We start from the raw sequence: 12,105 nt of genomic DNA, 5'->3' as shown, positions 1-12,105 counted from the left end.
CACTGCAGCAAAGTCAAGGGAGAAGGGAAAAAAGTTATTATTTTCTGACCTTAAGCTCAGCTCTCCCACTAAACCATCACCTGCATTTGCTGATTAGCACGATGATGGGACAAATCCATGCATGAAGCTGTGACGTTGCACCTCCTATCTTGCTCCTCCCCGGCTCTTATTGGATAAGGGCTCCATATGCAGCCCCATCCCTGCGTCAGCTCCTTTCTAGAAGGGACCAAAGGCTGGTGGCCAAGGCTTGTGGCATCCTTGGTCCTGCCTGTACCTGGTGCACCGTGTCCAAATGAAGGCAGGATGCTGCCCCCTAATAGATGGGCACAAGCAACAGATCCACCATAGGCTGGGTTGGACTATTTCCACCCCAGAGCTCATCTTTTCCACTCTCCAATAGCTCTGCCAAAATACTGCAGCTCTTCATAACTCTCCAGTTCAGCCTTTCAGCTTTATTTATTCCTTATCTGAAAGAGTTGGCCTTGGCCCTGTGGCCACACCAGGCTATGGCTCTCCCTGCTCAGTTGAGAAATCCACCCCCACCTTGCTTCAGTTCGCATCAGCTGCCATCCCACACAGCAACATTGCCCCTCTCTTAATTGCCTGTTTGAACAGTTTAACAGGTTTCCAACAAAATATTGCATTTCTAAAGTCCCCCCATGATGGAATAAATCCCTCTGGCATCCCCATCAGCAGCCAGAGGGATGTATACAACTGCTGTATGGCATTGCCCATGGCTTTCCCTCCATGTCTAGGATGCTTCCCCAGCTGCAGCATCCTGGAGAGAGAAGGGGCACCCAACACAGAGGTTGTTGCCTGAGCAACAGCAGAGTTGTGCACAGCGATCCAGGTGACACAGACAGAGGTGAGCTTCAGACACGATTGCAGGAGAGTTCAGGGCACCCTTTGGGTAAAAACTGGGAGCAAGGAAGGCACTGGGATGTTGCAGCTTGAATTGACGGCTTCAGTACCTGCTGGGAGGAGGATGGGGGAGGCATGGGCAGGCTAAGCAGGGGCCAGTGGCTGCGGCATCCTGCATCCCAAAGGGGCTGCTGCAGGGGTGGTGTTGGATGGGCACTTTCCTAGTACCAGGGTGGATGTGGAACCGCCTTGTTTAAAAAACACCCTTGTCCAATATGTCCCCACCGCACGTTTCTCCCTTCCTCTCCTGCCCAGGGTATGGTGGCCTGAAGAAAGGGACTGAAACTTTTTCTTTGCAGCTTAACCATTGCCTAGAGGCAGGATTGAGAGCTGATGATCATGTGTAGCAAACCCATAGAACCAGCAAGTCCTTATCCTCACACGAATGAGAGTCTGTCAGTCTGTCCAAAGCTAGCTGGTCACATGCAAATCCCGTCCTGAGCTCAAACCAGCTCTGGCTAAGTTGCTGGCCTCACAGAGATGAGCAGTGCAAACAATAACACTGTACTGTGGTGACCACCCTGGGGCCAGATCGTTGCTGGGCAGGATCTGGTCTTTGTTAGGATGTCAGTCCCTTAGGGACCATGCTGGTAACAGACTGGGACATCACCACCACAATGCACTTTTAATTTCACCCCTGTTCCTGCTCTCAGTAAGGTCTGAAGTCTGGTTATGGATTTATTCCTGTTTCACTGTTGGCTCAAACATCACAAAAAGCTGCTGTGAAGTTGTCTGAGGAACCGCAGGCTTTGGGCGCTTGCAAGCCACAAACTGGCAGCCACACTGTGTGTAAATCCATACACAAGGCTAATGGACACGGCTCCTGCCAGAGGCCAGGCACCGTGGCAATCCCTGCCCCTGGGGATGTGACAGACCTGTGCCCCTAGGGGTGCTCAGCATCATCCAGGAGCAAACCCCTGCACAGGCTTTCTGCAGCTGCCTGCAAAGTAGCTGGTGCTCACCAAGTGTCAAGGGCTGCTACAGCATCCACATAATCTCCCAGTCACAGGGAAATGGGATGATGGGATGGGATCTGGTACTGTGGATGCTTTCCAGGGGCTTGCTCCCAGCCAAAAGAGATTTAGTTGCTTGGGGGGGATGTAAGTAAGGTCACAAACTGAGATATATCCAGACACATCCAGTACATAAAACTACAGTCTGTTTCCCCTCTAATTGGTAATAAATGTAAATGTTTAGTTATGCCTGGCTTGGGAGCTATGAAAAACACATCTGGCTGGCTGGTTTTCCTGCCTACCATCTGTAGCCAAAAGGAAAGGCAAGAGACGCATGTGTGTGTACCTGAGGAAGGCGACAACGGGATAAGAGGGAGCAGAGGCAGGAACAGAGGAGGAGGAGGAGGATAGCCAAAGTGGGGATGAACAGTGCTGGAGGGCGATTCCTGGCCAGAGCATTCACCTGCTCACGGGAGCCTCCAGGTTCTGCTTCTCTGCTCTATGTTTTGCTCCCCTCCCAGGTAATGCAAGCCACAGAGGGGCCTGTGCCCACTGGAGCTGCTGACACGGTGTTCCTGCATGCACTGGTAGGGGAAACAAAGCCAGTGAGCCCCTGGAGGTCTCCTCCTGGCCATTAGTTGCCATTAACCAGAAGCTCTGACCTTATCATCCCTTCATCCAACACAGAGAGCTTATGGGTGAAATGGTCAGACCACAGCTGGCAAGGAGGGGATGTTGTTTTCCCCTCTGCTCTTGTCCCAGAGCTGTCCTCGGGTCCATAACACCCGACCTGCAGCACCAATCCCACCAATTAAAGATGAGAAGGAAATCACTGACCCGAGGAAGCAAATACAGCCCATTCTCAGCTCAGAAAACTTTCTCAACCCCACTTGGTTGGGGAAGGTGGGAGAGTCAAAAAGCTAACACATAACAAAAATCAGGTTTGCAGCAGAAATAAGGGTAGGGAGAGGCATACGTTCACCCTCCCCACTGTGCCTCCCAAGCTATGGTTTCCTGCCCTCACCCAGCAGCAGCTCCAGCCCCATAGCAACATCACCATCACATCACTGCTGGACCCATACCTGGCCCAGCCCAGCTGAGGCCCTGGGAACCCTGCAACCTTCCTCCTCCTCCTCTGCCTGCCTGGTTCACTCTTATTCTGACAGCACTGCCTCTTACTATGAAGCAGGTTTTTTCCTGGAGAATGAGCTTCGTTTTCTAGACCATCCCCAAAGAGCCCATGGGTGCTCACTCTGTCCCTCCCCCTGCCTTGATCAAGGCTGAAGGCTGAAATCCAAGTGCATTGATCAAAGCGGCTTCTTCGGGTGAGATTTACTGGCAAGGAAAAGCAACAGTTGTTGAAGAGCTGGCCCAAGGCGCCAGCTTTTCCTTGCTGGGAAAAAGATGGTAGCTGAGGGTAGGAGATGCGAAGGACTTCACGGTGCCCAGGGCAGCAAAGCAAAGGGAATTTCACTGACCTGTGGGGTCATAGGCTGTCATAGGTGAGAGGGATGCTGCCTGCTCCTAAAATGTTTGGGCTTGAGCAGCAGCCAGATATCCCACTTCTGAGCCTTATATCCTGCTTCTAGGGAAAGATGCAGCTTTACATACGACTGGGGACAGAGATCAATGATGCCTGGGCACAACGTGCTGCGTCCAAGGCTTTTTGCCTCCCATTTCTAGAAGGCAGCTTTAAACCAGCCCAGATTCCGCAAAACCCATTGAAGAGCTGTGGGCTGGCATGCCCAGACAGCAGCCCCCTGGTTCAATGCCAAGCGATGGGGCTAGGTGCCAGCGAGTCACGCCAAGGTGAGAGCAGAGAGATCAGGCAGCCAGATGGCATCCTCCATCAGAAATAAGCACCAGGACTCAAACCAGCTCATCTGCAACTGAGGGCCAAAGCTGGCCCCAATGCAGCCAGTGGCTGCCCCCACCGGGTACATGGATGCTGCCCAGGGATGGAGGGGGCAGGAGGAGCAGGGGTAAAGCCATCTGCAGGGAGAGGCAGGCAGGGAGCCAGAGCTCATGTTCGTCAAGAGCACCCCAGGGCTGGCTGGCTTCATGTTTAAGAGCGAGCCATGCCTGTACAACTGGCTTGTGACTGCCCAGCACACACTGCCACAGAAAGGGAGCAGTATAAGAGGTAAAGGTGGAGATGGGGAGATGGCAAGAGGAGAAAGCTCTTACTTGGGTGACAGACAAATGTCAGGGTTGTTGCTGTTAGTAACACAACCAGACAACCCAACACCAAGAGGCAGCCCTTCTAGACAGGCTGAGACCTGCTCAGCCCCAGGCAGCCCCTGCATCAATTTTGCTGTGGGAAAGGTGATAAACCCCCCACTGAACCCCAGTGTCATGTGGGGTGACAGTGCCATGCACTGCCTCTGCCCAGAGATGGGCACAAGCAAAGCAGCTAGCTGCTGTCTGCACGGTGATGTGCTTTATGCCCAAGACCGTGCTGCCTGCCTGCTTCTTGCCTGCACCACCACCGGTACAGCTTCCTGGGCACCCAAGGCTAAGCTCACATGCCCTGCAGGGTCCTCTAAGCCAAGCTTAAAGCATAACTCAGCCAAACCCAGCTGCACCCCCAGCAGGACATACAGCTTTTGAAGTACTGAGGCAAGGCTCCCCCCATCAGGCACACCAGCCCCTGTTAATGAGGACACTCACCTTTGTTTATCCCCTCACAGGCTAAGATCAGCCCTGGGGCCTCACTACCTTATTCCCCAGTGGAGTTGATCCCAGATAGATCCTCAGAGCTGGTGAGTCAGATCTCCAAGGCCAGGCCATCAGCAACCCCACAGTGACCTCAAGGAGATTTACACCAGCACAAGGCCCGTCCATCCCATGGAAAGGGTCAGATGGGGCCGGCGCTGGAAGAGGGGCCGGCACTGGAGCAGAGGCCAGCAGTGACAATTGCACGCTGCTCCTGGCAGCCTCCAAGCAGCTGCGGCAGCTGCCTTCGAGCACTTTTCATCTAATTCAATGAAAATGAGATGTTCAAGTGAATGAAGATAATTTAATAATGAATAGCTCCAACTTATCAGAGAAGCTCTCCATCCCTGCCTGACAGTCACTGCTTCTAAGTGCAGTTTAATAAGGGAATCACCATCACTCAGGCCTGTGTAGGAAATCAACGCTTTGCTACCCAGGGAAAAGGCTCTGCACCTTCCCAAAAGCTGAGGCTATTTCTCAAGAAGCTTAAACTCTATTGGACTTTAAAAGGAAAAAGATAAAAAAAGAGCAGGAAAAAAACCCCAACAAAGCAAGCCAAAACCGAACCAGCAAAGCAGCCCATCTTCAGATGCAAAATGTAATTAAAAATACAGTCCAGCTTGAAGAAAGCTGTAAGTCATCACAAGCAGCAGCCAAAGCTGCAAGCCAAAGCAACGCTGGCTGAGCCGGTGAGAGGAGACACGGGGGGTCCCATGACTGCAGTAAGCCCAGAGGACATCTCAGCAAGACATTTCAATGCACCAAGGGGCTGCTTTCTGCCACCAGGACTGGCAGTCCACTGCATGCTACTGTCCCCAGTGGGGGGACATGCTGCCCAGGGGCAGAAAGAGTCCCCTCCTTTGCTGGAACTCGGCATTACCATTAAGGCACCTGCAGCCCAGCCACCCTGGTTACCCCTGCAGTGGCTATGCCAGCCCCATCCGGGGACACGCTCCAAGTCTTCAACACTGTGGAGGAGCACTGCTGAGCAGTACCCTGTACAGCAGGAATGGAAAACACCCGCAGAACATCCTTGCCAGGGTTTGACTGAGCTGGGAAGCACCCCTGCAATGCTAACTGGAGATGATGCACAGGTCCCCACAGCTAGGCAGGCAGTGCTGGGCTCCCATCCTGCCACATAAGCCTCAGACAGCAGGCAGCCATCATCCACGCTGTGGAAACACTACCAGCAAGTTATTTCTTCAAGGCATGAATCTACATCCTACCCAGTATTGATCCAGGCAGTGAAGGGATGCATCCTGCCTGGCGCTGCCTGCTCCCGTGCAGGCAGAGGGAGGTGCTGATGCGGGGGATGCCAGGCCCTGCAGATTCCTGCTGACACCTGCCAGCATCCAGTGCTTAATTATTAATTGCGTTTCCAGTAGCAATTGTTGCTTGTGCCGATGGAGTTGGACGAGACATCACAAGCAATTAGCAGAACCCTCCGCTGGTGTTCGGTCGGTACCTGCTTAATGCTCCGCTCACGTCCTCCTCAGGTTGCTGCAGAGGGAAGGAGGAATCCGTTTACATCTCCAGTGTTCGCAGCCTGCTGCTCGCAGGGAATCCTGAACTCCAGCCTGTGCGTGGTGGCCACGGGCAGCAATGCTGTCACCAACCCCAGGCCAGCCCTGACACAGCACTGGCGTTGTCCCCTCCTGTGGCTGTGTGGCAGATGAGGAGCAGGACACGTGGCATCAGCTGCCGTGCACCCATGTGCACTGATGGCCACCCTTGCAGGCACTGGGCTTTTCAGCAAGGTCTCCCAGGCAGGCAAAGCCAAGAGCAGGAGCAGTGGGAGCTGCGGTGGAGGAGGCAGCCCCAAGCCTGGTCCCGAGCAGAGCTATCTCAGGGCCAAGTGTTACTGCCACAGCTCAGGTGTTGGATCAGATTAATTATTATCAGAACCAAAGCGACTGGTCAGAGGAATCCAAACGGGCTTTTACTAACCACTGAGACCATCTCATAGCGAGAGCAATTTTGGGAGCTTATTTTCTACTCCATTGAGCGCCATGTTACTGCAAATGAATATATTCCTTGGTTGGTGTGATGGAAAATACAGCTGTAAATGCTTTCTGCTTCATTTGGGTAAAGAGCTCTAGATAGGACTAAATATAAAGAGAATTTAAATGCTCCACTTTATTAAAAAAGTTGTTTCCCATTCTCTTTCTTCCTGAAAACACAGGGCTGCTAGTGGAGAGAGCAAAAGAAGGATTTAAATTTGCATCAGTGTTGTGCTAACGCAGCCGATCACTCCCCACCCATGACTGATGGTAGACATCTGCCACCAGCTTGCTCTCTGAGAGAGGCTGGAAGCTGAAAGCAGATGGTGGGATGCCCAGCAGTGGAGCCAGGAGCATGGCATGTCTGTATTTACCTCTGTATCAGCATACATAAGCCTCTTCAGGCAACGGTTCAGCCTTAGAGGCAGCAGGACACATTAGCAAAGGCATGAAGCCCCTGAGTCTTTCGGGGGCCCACCTAGAGGTTCCTAGAGACATGTGCCATCATTTCACCTGGCCTTGACGATGGGCTTAGAGATCCTTACCTGCTGCACAGCCATCAGTGTTAGAGAGGCTTGAGGACCTGGAAGGTGGCCCAACTGCCCTCTAAATGATCTCAGTGTCCATCCATCCATCTGCATCCGGGAATCAATTACTAGCTCATTTTCTTCTGCCACAGACTAGAGACACTCATACCAGCTAATGGGCATGCAGCATTTCACAGAGACCTCTGGAATGAAGTGCTAGCTCATCCCACAGCCATAAAGAGCTCTTCTGGCTTGTCACTGCTGGTTTACCCTCTCCAGGAGGGTAATAACCCCCCCAGCCAGTGTCTCATTTCCTGATCCAGTTCCCAGCAAGGAGACAACAATCCGTATTGATTTCATAGTGGTTGGAATCATGTCCATACTCTGATATCAGCTCCGAGACATCTTTGAAAGGAGGAGTACAGCCAGGTTGGCTTGCCACATCCTCCTGGGGCTCCTTCTTAACATTTAGGAGTCCCAACCTCGTCTGTGTAGCACCAGGTGCTGCCACACAGCTTCTGCCCCTCCACGTGTTCAGGAGAGGTGGTATCCCTCTCCAAGCTCTGGCAGGACCTGGCAACCAAAGTCTCTCAGAGAAATCCCATTTCATGCAAAATCTAACTGATTTCCTCTCTGGAAGTAAAGGCCCACTGTGGTCCAGCAAGACACCTCAACAAGTCTTCAGAGTCTTTAGCCTTACAAATCCCTTAGGAGCAGGATGTCAGGTTGTACTCTGCTCTTACTTGATACCAAGAAACTGAGGGGAAGATTTCATTTCTGCTAAATCCAGTTATAACCCAGGAAGCAATACGTTCTAGGCTCATGAGGCTTATAGATAAACAGATCATCTCGGCAGGGCTGCGGCAGAGTGGGGTGTGATGAGTGATAGGCAGTGGGCTTACACCTGACTGGAGGATAAATAGAGTTCACTCGACTTATAAAATAACCACCTACTGCAATTTTGCTACATTTTAAATTGCAACTTTTCTCCCCTCAAGGATGTAAGTGGAATTGATAGGAGTAAGTCCTATATAACATATAAGCTTCATAGAAATAACTGAAGCTAATTCAGCCTTCCATTTGAGTAGAGGAGACAGGAGCAAAGTGACATCCATGGCTTTGTTCCTCACCTCCAGCCCAGGGGTCTGGCCAACCAGCTGCTTTGCAAAGGCTGGGCAAACCAGAGCGGCCTGGATCAGACAATACCATGGATACTAAGAATGAGCCATAGCAGTCTCATTTCAAAGACTTCCCTTCCCTTTCTCCTCTGTGCATGGAGTTTCATGAAGTTCATGATTCAGATTGCCAGCAGAACTTAGGCACTTTACGAAGGTGTTAAATGGCATCGTCTCAATCTCCAAGGCATGAGGACAACCCAGATGTGCGAGGGCAAGACAAGGGAACCTCCCCCCCATTATCCAACCCCAGACAGAGGTGCTGATTCCCATGGAGAGTCCTCCACCAGGGAGTGGGTGCCAAAGAGGTGTCCCAGGCCCCACCTCCACACGCTACTGTGCCTTCTACCCTTTCTTTGCACCACCCTAGTGGAGAAGCTGGAGGAGCCCTGGAGTGGCCTGGGAAGAGTGCTCTGATCAGGACTAGCACAGTGACAGTGAGTGCTGACAGAACTTCCCCAGGGAGCCAGCACAGGACTCCCACACCCAGGACATTACCCAGCCGGCATCATACCACCCACTATGACACAACCTTTCCCTTGCATCTACTATTACTTGAAAGGCTGGCAGCAGGTGTGAGCAATTGCCGCTCAAAATCTGGATGAAGGACAATGTAATATAATTATTACCTTAATGGCATTTCAACACTATCACCCCCAGCTGGAAGTAAAACTTCCATTGAGTGAGCTTAATAAGCATATAATCTAACATAATATTCACATGGAAGGACAGGGTGGCTTTAGGAAGGATTATGGAAGCTTTGCAGCTTTGCGTAGCTTTACATGGGATATTTCACATGCAACAGATAAAGCAGGATGAGCCCATGATAGCTGAAAATCCAGACAGAGGCAGCAGCTTTTAATGCAACCTCCCATCTTTTGTTAAGTAGAAGATTACAAGCTTACCTCACACACAAAGACCAGGCAGCACTATGTCAGTGCTCCAGTTGCCCCACCATGGCCTCCACGATGGTGGGGCAACCTACCCTCATGGTCACTGGCTACTTCCCAGCTGGCCAGCTGAGGCCTGATGAAGGCATCCCACCAGTGCATCATTCTTCACCAGCCTGCAGTGGGCTCCAGGCCTGCCTGGGTAAAGCCCCACAGGGAGCAGATCCAACCTCCTTGGCAACGCTCCCCCATCCTTGTTCACACTCTGCAGAAGCTGGACAGGAGCAGGTCCCAGAGGGACCTGGGCTGGGTTAACTGTGCTCAGGTGTGCCTAGCTTTATGTGCGTCAGCTCTGAATGGCATAGTAAGTACATATTCCCCTTCACTTAATGCCTTCCCCAGCCCAGGACCATTCACAGGCTCTGACTGTATGCAGAAGGCATGAAGCAACTGAAGCAACCAGGTACCTCAAAGCTTGTGCTTCCCCCACGGTGTGAATTACTGCCAAGGGAGCTGTGGGTAAGGAGTCACCAGAGCTTTTCAGCTAGTCCTGCTGGTTAATGCACCCACAGGGACGTAAATCAAAGCAAAGGGAAGGTGGCAACTGCACAACAGCTCAAGGGATATCCTGCGCTTCTAACCCTTGAAACTCCCTACTATAAGGCACAAGGAATGTTAAGGGGGTGAAGGAGAGTGTTCAGGTTTAGAGACCTTCCTAAGCTTAACAGATACTCCAAATTATTCTTTATGAAGGATTAAAAACCAGTTGAGAGCTCTGTAGGAGAAAGAGGTTATCTGGTGCAGAACGTGCCTGTCAGCAACCAAGAACCCAGACCGCCCTCCGCTCTGGCCAGCCAGGCCTTAGGTAATATCCTATATAAAGCACTTGCATCTGCACACTGCCCGGTGAGCATCTCAGAAATACTGCCTTGCTGCCTAATACATGCGTTGGGTTTTGCTCAGCTTTTGAACCATCAGGTCACCTTGTCGTTAATTAATGAATCACTAAAATTATGTTTTGGGGCTACTAAGGTTTATTGGGTAGAAAATTATTTTGAATACAGAGAGCAAGCAGTAAAGATTGGAAATATGTTTCCAAGTATAAAGCTAATTGCTGCAGGGAATCCCTGTGGGATCCATTTGGAGCCCTGTTTTTTTTATTTTGCTCCTCTGTTAATGACCCAGCTGAGGTTTGTAAAACAGCAAATGCACAACTGCGTGCTGATGGTGTGACATCCCGCATGCCAGCAGCTGGCAAGAGGTGGGATGTGCCATGCTTTCATGGTGACGCAGTGGTGGTGGCCAGAGTGGTTCTCAGCCACATGCCCTGTTGCAGCAATGGTGACCATGTTGGGTCCAGCTCTGGTCTCAGCTGTAGGACTGCTCACCATCCTGCTGCTCTCTATAGCAGTCCACTGAGCCCGGTGAGAAACACATCCCACCACCACCCTCCTGCTGACATGGGTGTTACTGGAGATGAACACCAAGAGAGGGCTCTGCTGCTTCCCAGGACAGCTTTGTGCAGGTCCCACAGCCACAGCAGTGTTGGGAACTGCGCTTGAGGTCTCCATGAGTCCAGAAGCAAGACTGCATAGATGCAGCCTGAAAGTGAGACTGGCCTAAGGCCAGACCTGTGACCAAGGGAATTGGCTTTTATGTGTCATTGACCCCAAAGTACCTGTTTGTCTGAGAAAAGATGTCCTGCCTCAGGGTGACATCCTGCAGTTCTCCAGTCATCCCAGTAGGAAGAAGCACATCCTCATTTCCAGTAAGGTTTCAATTTCCCTCAGGCAGCGTCACTTGATTAAGGAACACAAGTAAAAATACAGTAACTTCCCAGCCCAGGCTCATCTGCAGTCAAATCAGAAATCACCAAGAGGGGCTATCATCTTGCAAAGCATCTCATGAGCATGTTGCAAAGGCAGAGGTCAAGAACAAGGTTCTCCTTGGCTCCTTGCCATGACACCTTGCATGACCATCGACAGCAAAGCCCCTGCTGACCTGCCCCAGGCATGGATGCCACACAGTGCTGCCTGGGGAGACATTCACACGTACATAAGTGCTTTGCTGGATGACAGCCCAAGTGAGCAGAGGTGTTTTGAGTGGCACAGATGGGATTTTTCTTCTTTCTTTTAGTTATTTTTTCGCTATGGTGCCCTCTGATCACTGCACAGTGATAACCCAGACAGGTGACTGACCTGGACAAACAGTTTTATTCATAAAAGCCATCCTTGCTCCCCACTCAACTGGAGGAAAGGGACAGACACACACATACACAATAAGATGTCTTATTTACTATGTCCAGAACTTCCTTACTGTATTTTATTTTGGTTCCTAGAGGAAGCATTTCCCCCTGTAAATGCCCCTCTTTCCAGTCTCTTTAAGGCACACAAGGTCTCAGCACAAGCCAGGCATCAGGATCCTGTCACCAGTCTCTGCTCAGAGGGTCTGGATGTCAGCAGGGCTGTGAAGGAACGCAGAGGTCTGCTCGTCCACTGCCCGGGGACATCCACAAACTGAGCCTGTTACAACCCCATGCCAGGCAGGGCAGAAACTGGGATTTGCTGATGCTCTCTTCCCCCAGTGAAACAGTTGCTCTGGGAGTGTGACAGCAGGCAGGAGTGCTGGGGACAAGATGCTCCATCTCCCACCGAGTCACCCAGCTCAGAGAAATGAAAACTGCACCACGTTGTCCAAAACCATCCACCTTCTACAATTTCTCCTTCCAGAAAATACCACCACCAACAACAAACATTCCAAACATTCACAGCCAAAACCAACCCTTTTTTCTTTCTTTTTTTTTTTCCCTAAAGAAGCCATATGCAGTGAAGGAGCCCAGCTTGTCCAGCGACTGTGGTCAGGCTGGAGCTCTGGCCATGTCCGGTCATTCCTGACTTAATCCCTGGTATAACTGGAAGACGAAA

Source organism: Psittacula echo (genome assembly GCF_963264785.1).
Source record: "Psittacula echo genome assembly, chromosome: 7".
Classification (NCBI taxonomy): Eukaryota; Metazoa; Chordata; class Aves; order Psittaciformes; family Psittacidae; genus Psittacula; species Psittacula echo.
Note: the sequence above shows the minus strand (reverse complement) of the source record.